Below are 13,312 nucleotides of genomic sequence, written 5' to 3'. Positions count from 1 at the left end.
TTAAATATTTTTCCGAACGTTCTAGCTGTCCGGACCGACACTGGTCACCGGAACAATAGATTGTACGGATTAGCTAAAATGAGGATGTTACAACTCTTCCCCTCCTCGAAATTTACCTGATGCAAACAGTTGAGGAAACTGTTGCCTCATTATCTCTTCACTTTCCCAAATTGCCTCTTCAGTGTTGTGGCGCCTCCAAAGCACTTTCACTAGTGGAATTTGTTTATTTCTTAGTTCCTTCACTTCCCAAGCTAGGATTTGTATAGGTTCTTCTGTATATGTCAAGTCCGATTGGATTTCAATCTCTTCCATGGAAATGACATGTGAAGGGTCTGAGCGATACCTTCTCAGCATGGAAACATGAAATATATTATGAATTTTATCCAGTTCTGGTGGTAAAGCTAGCTGATAGGCCACTGGTCCCACGCGTTCAATGACTTCATATAGGCCAATGAACCTAGGTCTAAACTTACCCTTCCTTCTAAACCTTAGTACTTTCTTCCACGGTGAGACTTTGAGAAACACTTTATCGCCAACTGCATACTCTATCTCTTTTCTCTTCAAGTCAGCATATGATTTCTGTCTATCAGAGGCAAACTTCAAGTTAGCTTTGATTATCTTCACTTTCTTCTCAGTCTGTTTCACCAGGTTTGGTCCTACCAGTTTATCTTTGCCCAATTCAGTCCAACACACTGGGGTTCTACATTTCCTCCCATAAAGTGCTTCATACAGAGCCATTTGAATGCTAGCTTGATAGCTATTGTTGTATGCAAATTCTACCAGTGGGAGGTATTTATCCCAGCTCCCCTCAAACTCAATGACACAACTCCTTAGCATATCCTCCAAGATCTATCACATAATTCACATTGTTACTATCAATTCAATTTATTAATTGCGAAAATTGAATTAGTTCTTGGGTTTACCTGGATTACTCGTTCTGACTGTCCATCCGTTTGGGGATGAAAAGCCGTGCTAAAATGAAGTTGTGTGCCTAAGGCTTCTTGCAACTTTTTCCAGAATCTCGATGTAAACCTTGGGTCTCGGTCAGATATGATGGAAAGTGGGATACCATGCAGTCTAACTATCTCACTGATATACAATTCTGCTAGCTTCTCCAAAGGAGTAGTCACCCTAATCGGTAGAAAATGTGCTCACTTCGTCAATCTATCCACTATCACCCACACTGCATCATGCTTCCTTTGGGTGAGAGGTAGACCACTAACAAAATCCATAGTGACTCGGTCCCATTTCCATTCAGGTATGCTTATAGGCTGTAGCAATTCTGATGGAACTTGATGTTCTGCTTTAACTTGCTGACATGTCAAACATTTAGTCACATAGTCAGCTATATCCCTCTTCATACCAGGCCACCAATAATGAGGCTTCAAATCATTATACATTTTTGTGCTTCCCGAGTGCATAGCATAAACACTAGTGTGTGCTTCTTTCAAAATACTAGTCTTCAATTCCCCATCATCAGGTACACACACTCTTCCTCTGTAATACAGACACCCATCTGCTTTCACCTCATATTCAGTTTCCTTTCCCTTTGGAATTTTACGCACAATGGCCATTAATTTTTCATCTGCCCTCTACCCATCTTGTATCTGCTGTAGCAGGGTTGGCCTCACTTGTAACTCAGCCAAAATAGCTCCATCTTAAGCTAAGGACAGACAGGCATTTAGTGATCTTAAAGTTGTGATGGACTTCCTGCTCAAAGCATCAGCAACTACATTTGCCTTCCCAGGATGATAATCTATCACACAATCATAGTCCTTTAGGAACTCAATCCATCGCCTCTATCTAAGATTTAGCACCTTCTGGGTTGGCAAATATTTTAGACTCTTGTGGTCTGTATAGATGTAGCATTTTTCACCATATAAATAATGCCTCCATATTTTCAGTGCAAAGATAATTGCTGCTAACTCCAGGTCATGAGTAGGGTAGTTCTGTTCATGTGGCCGTAACTGCCTGGAAGCATATGCGACCACTTTCCCCTCTTGCATCAATACACACCCTAGCCCATTATGTGAGGCATCACTGTAGACCACAAAGTCTTTTCCCAACACTAGTGCTTCTGTCATCATAGCCTTCAGCCTTTCAAAATTGGCTTAGCACTTGTCGTTCCAGCCAAATTTCAAATTCTTGTGCAACAACTTGGTCATTGGAGCAGCTATAAGAGAGAACCCCTTCACAAATCTTCTGTAATACCCAGCTAGCCCCAAGAAACTTCTGACCTCAGTTGTATTTCTAGGAGGCTTCCATTCCATCACTATGTCTATCTTTTTGGGATCCACTCTAATCCCCTCAGCTAATACTATGTGTCCAAGAAAAGAGATCTCAATCATCCAGAAGTCACACTTGGATAACTTAGCATACAGCTTCTTTTCTCACAGGGTTTGCAGAACAATCCTCAAATGTTTATTATGTTCTTCCCTGGTCTTGGAATACACCATAATATCATCAATGAAGACCACTACAAACTGATCTAAGTATGGATGGAAGATACGGTTCATAAGGTCCATAAATGCTGCTGGTGCATTTGTTAACCCAAACAACATCACTAGAAATTCATAGTGCCCATACCGGGTTCTGAATGCAGTTTTTGACACATCTGCATCCTTTACTCTCAACTGATGATACCCTGATCTGAGATCAATTTTTGAAAATACACCGGCACCCTTCAACTGATCAAACAGATCGTCGATTCTGGGCAATGGATATTTGTTCTTCACAGTTACTTTGTTCAACTGCCGGTAATCAATACACAATCTCAAAGTTGCATCCTTCTTTTTCACAAACAGCACCGGAGCTCCCCATGGTGACACACTAGGGCATATGAATCCCTTATTAACCAACTCTTGTAACTGACTTTTCAACTCCCTCAATTCAGTAGGTACCATCCTATAAGGAGCAATAGAAATTGGTGCTGTACCCGGCATTACCTCAATAGCAAACTCGACTTCCCTTTCTGGTGGTAAACCAGGCAACTCTTTAGGAAATACATCTGGGAAGTCTCTCACTGTGGGTATATCACTCAGGTTTGGCTTAGCTTGCCTAGTATCAACCACGTGTGCTAGGTAAGCTTCATAGCCTTTTCTCATCAATCTTCTTGCAACCGTGGCTGATATAACATTGGACAAGAAATCTGTTCTTTCACCCACAACAGTAATCTTATTACCCTCAGAAGTTTTTAGAGAAATCCTCTTCAATTTGTAATCAACTATTGCCTGATGATATGACAACCAGTCCATACCCAAAATCATGTCAAACTCATAGAAGGGCAATTCAATTAAGTCTGCTGAGAATTCATACCCCTGAATCCTTAATGGGCAACCTTTATACACTTTATTCACTACCACACTGTGGCCTTGTGGATTTGTGACCATAATGTCTTGATCACTCTCCTCTACTGGAACTCCCCTCTCTATGGGTAGTTTGATGCAAATGTAGAAATGAGTGGATCCTGGATCCACCAATGCATGCATAGAAGTGTTGTAGAGGGAAAATGTACCCCTGATGACATCCGGGGCATCTTGTGTGACACCCCTTACCCGTCCACAGTATATCCGAGTAAGCTATGTCACACGGTGTACCGGAACACTCTATTTTATCTTAATTAATTTTCATCATAATTGTGAACATAATTTGTGAAATATAATCTATTTAAGTCATTTGTTGAAATTTTAATTTATTTGAGGTTCCGAAAATTTTATAGAAAATCCGGCAGAGTACCGGCTAAAAATGGAGAAAACAGTTCTTCGGAACCTGTGAAAAACACTTCCAATAATCATATTCAATCATCTCAAACTCCAATATCAAAATCTCAACATTTTTCAATTTCATTTCTCAATCATTCATCTCATGTGATAATCATGTATAAATCACAGATAAACATTCACTTTTCCATTCACAAACACAATTCTCATTATTTACATGAACATCAAAATACATTTCATAAGTTCCATTTACACAAAAGAAAATAAAAGTTAATTACAAAATACCAAAATAAAACCTAGTGTCCTACCAATGCACTGAAGATGGTGAGGTGACACGGACACTATGCAGAGCTGCAGGATGGACTCACCCAGTCTGTGGTCTACTGGGCTCTCGATCAGTATCTCCAGAACCTACGCGTGGCAAAAGCAACGCGCTAAGCAATAATGCTTAGTGGTGCAATAATAAAATAAAAGGAATAGTAGAAAATAAATATGTATTGAATGTATCGATGTTTTACTGGTTTTGTACTTGTTATAATCATTTATTTTATTAACTTTATCCACTTTCATTCTTTTGGTTGCCCAAGTAACCTATATTGGACGACTGGACTGAATAAATGGGTAAACTGGCACTGGGTATCTAGTACCTCGGGCCGTCACACCATCGGTCACATATGCATCTCCCGGTGTGCAACAGAACAGCTAATAAGCTGTAATGACCATAGGCACAAGGCCAAATATCAACACAATGTCAGAATGGCCAAAAGCCATGAAATCACAAAATGGCATAATGCCATGTGTAGTACTGCTAGCTGAACCCTAATGGCATGCCAAACTATCCAAACCAATCTTGTTAGGTATACTAGGGCATTTGATACTTTTGAATTCTTTAATTTTTGAATTTCAAGTTTTGGTGTCACTATTCACTTCATTGATCAACAAAAATGTTGACTTTTGGATAGGAAATAGGTACATTAGTTTTAACACCCCCAATGTACCACATTTTGCATTCAAAACTTGTTGGAATTAATCACCAATACCATTTCTAAGCTTAGAACTAAGGGAGCAGAATTTTCAGTTTTTGTACCCCAACTTTACTATTCCATTTGTGACTGTTACAGTGGGAATTTGAGGAAATGGTAAACATGAAAGTTTTTCCTTATTTTGTCTAGTTGAATTTCTTTTTTTGAATCACTCCATTTGGAGTTTTTTAGCTCCAGATATGGTCCAAAAACCACAGCTGGCCGGATTGCAAAACTGCAGAAATGACCATATCTACAGTGCAGTGAACAGTGACTGTCACTACCTTATTGGATAGGTTCTGGTCACAATTTGGGGTAGGGTTCTTCATGAAAGTTGTTTTTCTGTATCGTAACTTGTTGCTGTAAAAATTTCAGGTCAATTGACCCATTCTACAATGAGTTATGGTCAAATGAACAATTACTGTTCATTTGGTCATTCTGCAGATTCTGGTTGCAGGGTATCCGGATTGGGGCCAGTTTTTGGTCCACTTGCTTTGGTCTTTTGGGCATGGTTTCTTCAGAAAAATTGTGCCATTATGTGTCTAGTTTCATGTTCAATTGGCCAAATACCAATTGAACCTACACAGCCAAAGATATGGCAGTCCAAACAGGCTGGACTCACAGCCTCACCTACTGCTGTCACTAGGCAGCCTACCAATTTGGTTTGTAACACTCTAGTTCACTTCAAATTATGGTCAACTTACCTCAAATGGTCACCAATTGACCATTAGAATGTTCACTCATCACTTCATAAGCCAAGTCCAAATTTCACTCCCAAAACCCTAATTTCCCATTATGATTCACACCACACACCTTAGTTAACACTTTCATTCCTTATATATATATATATATATATATATATATATATATATATATATATATATATATATATATATATATATATATATATATATATACTTTAAACACCCTCTCTAATCCACTCTAAGCCCATCTAAACCATCAAAGTCATAACCCTCACTAGGCAGCCGAATTCCATGGTATACATACACATGAGTTTTAGTCCATTTAATTCACAATTTCATATTAATTTCAAGTCCCTAACATGGAATAAAAGAAATATATGCATAAATAAGCACTAACCTCTTGTAGGGCAGAATTTTCCAAACTTAAACTTCACTTTCTTTCCTTTTCTAGGCTGCCAAACACTTTCCCAAGAGGTATGGACAAGTTTTAATGAAAGGTATCTAGGGTTTAGTAGTGAAACAAAGAGAGAAATGGAGCTTTGATTGAGAATCAATGGAAGGAGAGGGGAGAAGGGTTTCGGCTGGCTGAAGGAGAAGAAGGAGACCAGAATTCTTTTTGGTCTATTTTGACTCTTTTAAGTGTTTTAAGGATGCTTGTTAACTTGTGATTGGTTGGGAGTAAGATAATGACATCATGTGATGTCATTATCCCTAATTTTCTTTATTTTTCTTTTCTTTTCATCTCTACTCATTTTCAATTTAATTTTTAGTAATGTTTATTCATATTTTATGTCATAATAATTGTTTACTCAACTGGACAAGTCGGCCAAAAATCGTCTCTGAAGGCGAAATGACCAAAATGCCCTCCGTTTGGCTTAACGGGTCAAAATTGTCTGTATCGATTGAAAAATTTTTCTAAATATTTTCTTGGCATTCTAATGCCATAGGAATCTCAATGACCCTTCTCTGGAGTCCCAAAAATTATTTTATAAATTTTTCCCCGGGTCCAGGGCTCCTAGTTGCGAGAACCGCAACTTCCCTCTGGGTTACCCATCGCTTGGGCACTGGCTCATTTAACTTAGTTGTATTTTATTTCTAAAATTTTTACTAAATTTTTCTTATTAATATTTGAGTTAATTATGGTTCCTTACTTTAGTTTAAATATTTTTCCAAACGTTCTAGCTATCCGGACTGACACCGGTCACCGGAACAGTAGAATGTACGGAGTTGCTATCGGGAGGGTGTTACAACTCTTCCCCTCTAATTTAAATTTCGTCCTCGAAATTTACCTGATGCAAACAGTTGAGGAAACTGTTGCCTCATCATTTCTTCACTTTCCCAAGTTGCCTCCTCGGTGTTGTGGTGCCTCCAAAGCACTTTCACCAATGGAATCTGCTTATTTCTCAACTCTTTCACTTCTCGAGCCAGGATCTGTATGGGTTCTTCTTCATATGTCAAATCTGGTTGTACTTCAATTTCTTCCCTGGAGATGACATGTGAAGGATCTGAGCGGTATCTTCTTAGCATAGATACGTGAAACACATTGTGGATCTTGTCTAGCTCTGGTGGTAAAGCTAGCCTATAGGCCACTGGACCCACACGTTCAATGACTTCATATGGGCCAATGAACCTAGGGCTTAACTTACCTTTTCTTCCAAATCTCAATACCTTCTTCCATGGTGACACCTTGAGGAACACTTTGTCGCCAACCACATATTCTATTTCTTTTCTCTTCAGGTCGGCATAAGATTTTTGTGCATGCGAGGCAACCTTGATTAGCTTTGATTAGTTTCACTTTCTCTTGATCTGTTTCACAGTGCGGTCCCACCAGTTTGTCTTCGCCCAATTCAGTCCAGCACACTGGAGTTCTACATTTCCTCCCATACAGTGCTTCATAAGGGGCCATTTGGATACTAGCTTGGTAGTTATTGTTGTATGCAAATTCTGCCAGTGGGAGGTATCTATCCCAACTTCCCTCAAATTCAATGACGCAACCCCTCAGCATATCCTCAAGGACCTGGCATATATTTCATGTTATTGTTATCATTTTCGTTCAATAGTTGTATTAATTCAATTGGTTCAATTGTTTACCTGGATTACTCTTTCGGATTGCCCATCATGCGAGGATGGAATCTTTGTCTTTGAAGTGGAGTTGTGTACCCAAGGACTCATGCAACTTCTTCCAAAATCTCGATGTAAACCTTGGGTCTCGATCAGATATGATGGAAAGTGGAATTCCATGCAGTCTAACTATCTCACTGATATACAATTCTGCTAACTTCTCCAGTGAGTAGTCAGTCCTAACTGGCAGAAAGTGTGCCGACTTTGTCAATCTATCAACTATCACCCATACTGCATCATGTTTCTTCTGGGTGAGAGGTAGACCACTTACAAAATCCATGGTGACCCGATCCCATTTCCATTCAGGTATGCGTATAGGCTGTAGCAAACCTGATGGAACTTAATGTTCTGCCTTGACTTGCTGACATGTCAAGCATTTAGTCACATAGTCAGCTATGTCCTTCTTCATACCAGGCCACCAATACTGAAGTTTCAGATCATGATACATTTTTGTACTTCCTGGGTGCATAGCATATACACTGGTGTGTGCCTCCTTTAGAATACTGGCCTTCAATTCCCCATCATCTGGTACACACAGTCTTCCTTTGTAGTATAGACACCCATCTGCTTTCACCTCATAGTCAGTTGCTTTTCCCTCTGAGATTTTACTAATAATAGCCATTAACTTTTCATCTGGCTTTTGCCTATCTAAAATCTGTTGTAGCAGGTTTGGCCTCACTTGCAACTCAGCCAAAATAGCTTCATCTCGAATCAAAGTTAGACGGGCATTCAATGATCTCAAAGCTGTGATGGACTTTCTGCTCAAAGCATCAGCAACTACATTTGCCTTCCCAGGATGGTAGTCAATTACACAATCATAGTCTTTCAGGAACTCAATCCATCGCCTCTGTCTAAGGTTGAGCTCCTTCTGAGTTGGCAAATATTTCAGACTTTTGTGGTCTATGTAAATGTAGCACTTTTCACCATACAAGTAATGCCTCCATATCTTCAGTGCGAAGATAATTGCTGCAAGCTCTAGATCATGGGTAGGGTAATTCTGTTCATGTGACCTTAGCTGCCTGGAAGCATAAGCGACCACCTTCCCCTCTTGCATCAATACACACCCTAACCCATTATGACAGGCATCACTGTAGACCACAAAGTCCTTTCCTGACACTTGCTGTGTTAGCACTGGTGCCTCTGTCAACATAGCCTTCAACTTCTCAAAACTGGTCTGACACTTGTCATTCCAATCAAATCTGACATTCTTGTGTAACAACTTGGTCATTGGAGTAGCTATTAAGGAAAATCCCTTCACAAATCTCCTGTAATACCCAGCTAGCCCCAAGAAGCTTCTGACTTCAGTTGTATTCCTGGGAGGCTTCCATTCCATCACTGCTTCTATTTTCTTGGGATCCACCCTAATCCCATCAGCTGACACTATGTGTCCAAGAAATGCAATCTCATTCAACCAAAAGTCACACTTGGACAACTTAGCATACAGCTTCTTTTCTCTCAGGGTTTGCAGAACAATCCTCAAATGCTCATCATGTTCTTCCCTGGTCTTGGAATACACCAAAATATCATCAATAAAGACCACTACGAACCGATCTAAGTGTGGATGGAAGATACGGTTCATAAGGTCCATGAATGCTGCTGGTGCATTTGTTAGGCCAAAGGGCATCACCAGAAACTCATAATGCCCATACCGGGTCCTGAATGCAGTCTTTGGCACATCTACATCCTTCACCCTCAACTGATGATACCCTGATCTGAGATCAATCTTAGAAAATACTCCTGCTCCCTTCAACTGATCAAACAGATCATCAATTCTAGGCAACGGATATTTGTTCTTCACAGTCACTTTATTCAACTGCCGGTAATCGATACATAGCCTCAAAGTCCCATCCTTCTTCTTTACAAACAGCACTGAAGCTCCCCACGGTGACACACTGGGGCGTATGAACCCCTTATCAAGCAACTCTTGCAAGAAGTTTTCAACTCCCTCAATTCGATGGGTGCCATCCTATAAGGAGCAATAGAAATGGGTCTTTGTGCCGCGGTGTCTCAATAGCAAATTCAACTTCCCTTTCTGGTGGTAAACCGGGCAATTCCTCAGGAAATACCTCTGGGAAGTCTCTTACTGTGGGTATATCACTCAGGTTTGGCTTAGCCTGCCTAGTATCCACCACATGTGCTAGGTAGGCTTCACAGCCTTTTCTCATCATTCTTCTTGCAACTGTGGCTGAGATAACATTGGACAGGAAATCTGTCCTTTCACCCACAACAGTGATCTCATTACCCTCAGAAGTTTTCAGAGAAATTCTCTTTAATTTGCAATCAATTATTGCCTGATGACGTGACAACCAGTCCATTCCCAAAATCACGTCAAACTCATGGAAAGGCAACTCAATTAAATCTGCCAAGAATTCATACCCCTGAATCCTTAACGGGCAACCCTTGTACACTTTGTTCACCACTACACTGTGGCCCAATGGATTAGTGACCAGGATGTCTTGGTCACTCTCCCCTACTAGTATCCCCCTTTCTACGGGTAGGTTGATGCAGATGTATGAATGAGTGGATCCTAGATCCACTAATGCATGCACAGATGTATTGTAGAGGGAGAACGTACCCCTGATTACGTCTGGGGCATCTTGCTCCTCCTGAGCTCTAATGGCATAAGCTCTTGCAGGTGGTCTGCTCTCAGGCCTCTCTGCTGGCTCAGATGCAGGCCTCTGTGATGGTCCCACTGCATCAGATTTGCCAGATTTCCTACCCCTTTGTGGTACAGGAGCAGGTCTGTCTGCTTGTGTTGGAGCAGTTGTAGTAGTTCTGCGTGGACAGTTCTTCAACTGATGCTCTGTTGACCCACACCTTAAGCAGGCACCAATCACTCTCCAACACTCCCCCTTATGCCACTTCAGGCAATGTGGACATGCAGAAGTTGCTGGGGCTTGTCCCCTGAACCCCATCCCTGGAGAGCTACTCACTGATGGTGTGGACTGACCTCTCCGAGGGGTAAACCGTGGCCTGAGCCCCTGAGACTGACCCTGACCTTGTGGCTGACCTGAACTCTGTGCAGGTGGACCCTTGAACTTCTTCCCTGGTGCAAGAGATGAACTAGACTGACCCGGGCTCCTCTTCTGCTATCTTTCCCTTCTAGTCTGCTCACTGATTCTTACTTTTTCAACCTTTATTGCAGCTTCCACTAACTTGGTGAAGTCTGTGATTCCCAAGGCAGTGATCATAATCTTTATGTTATCATTTAGTCCCTCTTCAAATCTCTTACACCTTTCAGCCTCATTAGGGACTATCTCCCTTCCGTAGCGGCTCAATCTGACGAATTCCTTTTCATACTCGGCCACTGACAGCTGTCTCTGTCTCAGATTAATAAACTCTCTTCTTCTCTCTTCCAAGTATACACTACCCACATATTTCTTCTTAAATTCGGAGAGGAAGAAGTCCCAAGTTATAACTTCTGGCTGCACTTCACTGGATACCGTATCCCACCATTCATATGCATCATCTTGCAACAGAGATACAGCAGCCTCTAAATTTTTCTCTGGGGTGCAGTGGAGTTGTTTTAAAACTCTGCCTGTTCTGTTCAACCAATTCTCGGCTGCAACAGAATCATCTTCTCTCTTGCCAAAGAAGTCCACTGCTCCAAACTTTCTCAATTTTTCCAGATGTGATTTTGGTTGTGGAGGTGGTGGTGGTGGTGGCATTACCCCAGCCATTTGTTTGAAAAATTCGGCCATTTGCTGGAACATGGCCTGTGGAGGCTGAGCAGGCTCTGCTTGAGCTGGCGGAGCAGGTTCTCCCATACCCCCAGTCTCAGCTACTGCAGGTGGAGCATGACTCTCCACTTCCTCCTCAACTGCTCTCTGTGATGTAGGGTCCATATCCTATTCAAAATAAGAAAGACAAAGAGATCTGCATTAGTGTCACCTCGACTCTTACAAATGCAATGCATGGTATGGACTCAATCTAGGCCCAGAAACGCCTGAACCGTGCTCTGATACCACTAAATGTGACACCCCTTACCCGTCTACAGTATATCCGAGTAAGCTATGTCACACGGTGTACCGAAACACTCTATTTTATCTTTATTAATTTTCATCATAATTTTGAACATAATTTGTGAAATATAATCTATTTAAGTCATTTGTTGAAATTTTAATTTATTTGAGGTTCTAAAAATTTTATAGAAAATCCGGCAGAATACCGGCTAAAAATGGAGAAAACGGTTCTTCGGAACCTGTGAAAAACACTTCCAATAATCATATTCAATCATCTCAAACTCCAATATCAAAATCTCAACATTTTTCAATTTCATTTCTCAATCATTCATCTCATGTGATAATCATGTATAAATCACAGATAAACATTCACTTTTCCATTCACAAACACAATTCTCATTATTTACATAAACATCAAAATACATTTCATAAGTTCCATTTACACAAAAGAAAATAAAAGTTAATTACAAAATACCAAAATGAAACCTAGTGTCCTACCAATGCACTGAAGATGGTGAGGTGACACGGACACTATGCAGAGCTGCAGGATGGACTCACCCAGTCTGTGGTCTACTAGGCTCTCGATCAGTATTTCCAGAACCTACGCGTGGCAAAAGCAACGCGCTAAGCAATAATACTTAGTGGTGCAATAATAAAATAAAAGGAATAGCAGAAAATAAATATGTATTGAATGTATCGATGTTTTACTGGTTTTGTACTTGTTATAATCATTTATTTTGTTAACTTTATCCAATTTCATTCTTTTGGTTGCCCAAGTAACCTATACTGGACGACTGGACTGAATAAACGGGTAAACTGGCACTGAGTATCTAGTACCTCGGGCCGTCACACCATCGGTCACATATGCATCTCCCGGTGTGCAACAGAACAGCTAATAAGCTGTAATGACCATAGGCACAAGGCCAAATATCAACACAATGTCAGAAAGGCCAAAAGCCATGAAATCACAAAATGGCATAATGCCATGTGTAGTACTGCTAGCTGAACCCTAATGGTATACCAAATTATCCAAACCAATCTTGTTAGGTATACTAGGGCATTTGATACTTTTGAATTCTTTAATTTTTGAATTTCAAGTTTTGGTGTCACTATTCACTTCATTGGTCAACAAAAATGTTGACTTTTGGATAGGAAATAGGTAAATTGGTTTTAACACCCCCAATGTACCACATTTTGCATTCAAAACTTGTTGGAATTAATCACCAATACCATTTCTAAGCTTAGAACTAAGAGAGCAGAATTTTCAGTTTTTGTACCCCAACTTTACTGTTCCATTTGTGACTGTTACAGTGGGAATTTGAGGAAATGGTGAACATGAAAGTTGTTCCTTATTTTGTCTAGTTGAATTTCTTTTTTTGAATCACTCCATTTGGACTTTTCTAGCTCCAGATATGGTCCAAAAACCACAGCTAGCCGGATTGTAAAACTGCAGAATTGACCATATCTACAGTGCAGTGAACAGTGATTGCCACTGCCTTGTTGGATAGGTTCTGGTCACAATTTGGGATATGGTTCTTCATGAATGTTGTTTTTCTATATCTTAACTTGTTGCTGTAAAACGTTCAGGTCAATTGACCCATTCTACAATGAGTTATGGCCAAATGAACAATTACTGTGGATTTGGTCATTCTGCAAATTCTGGTTGCAGGGTATCCGGATTGGGGCCAGTTTTTGGTCCACTTGCTTTGGTCTTTTGGGCATGGTTTCTTCAGCAAAATTGTGCCATTATGTGTCTAGTTTCATCTCCAATTGGCCAAATACCA

Source organism: Hevea brasiliensis, chromosome 2 (genome assembly GCF_030052815.1).
Source record: "Hevea brasiliensis isolate MT/VB/25A 57/8 chromosome 2, ASM3005281v1, whole genome shotgun sequence".
Taxonomy (NCBI): domain Eukaryota; kingdom Viridiplantae; phylum Streptophyta; class Magnoliopsida; order Malpighiales; family Euphorbiaceae; genus Hevea; species Hevea brasiliensis.
Note: the sequence above shows the minus strand (reverse complement) of the source record.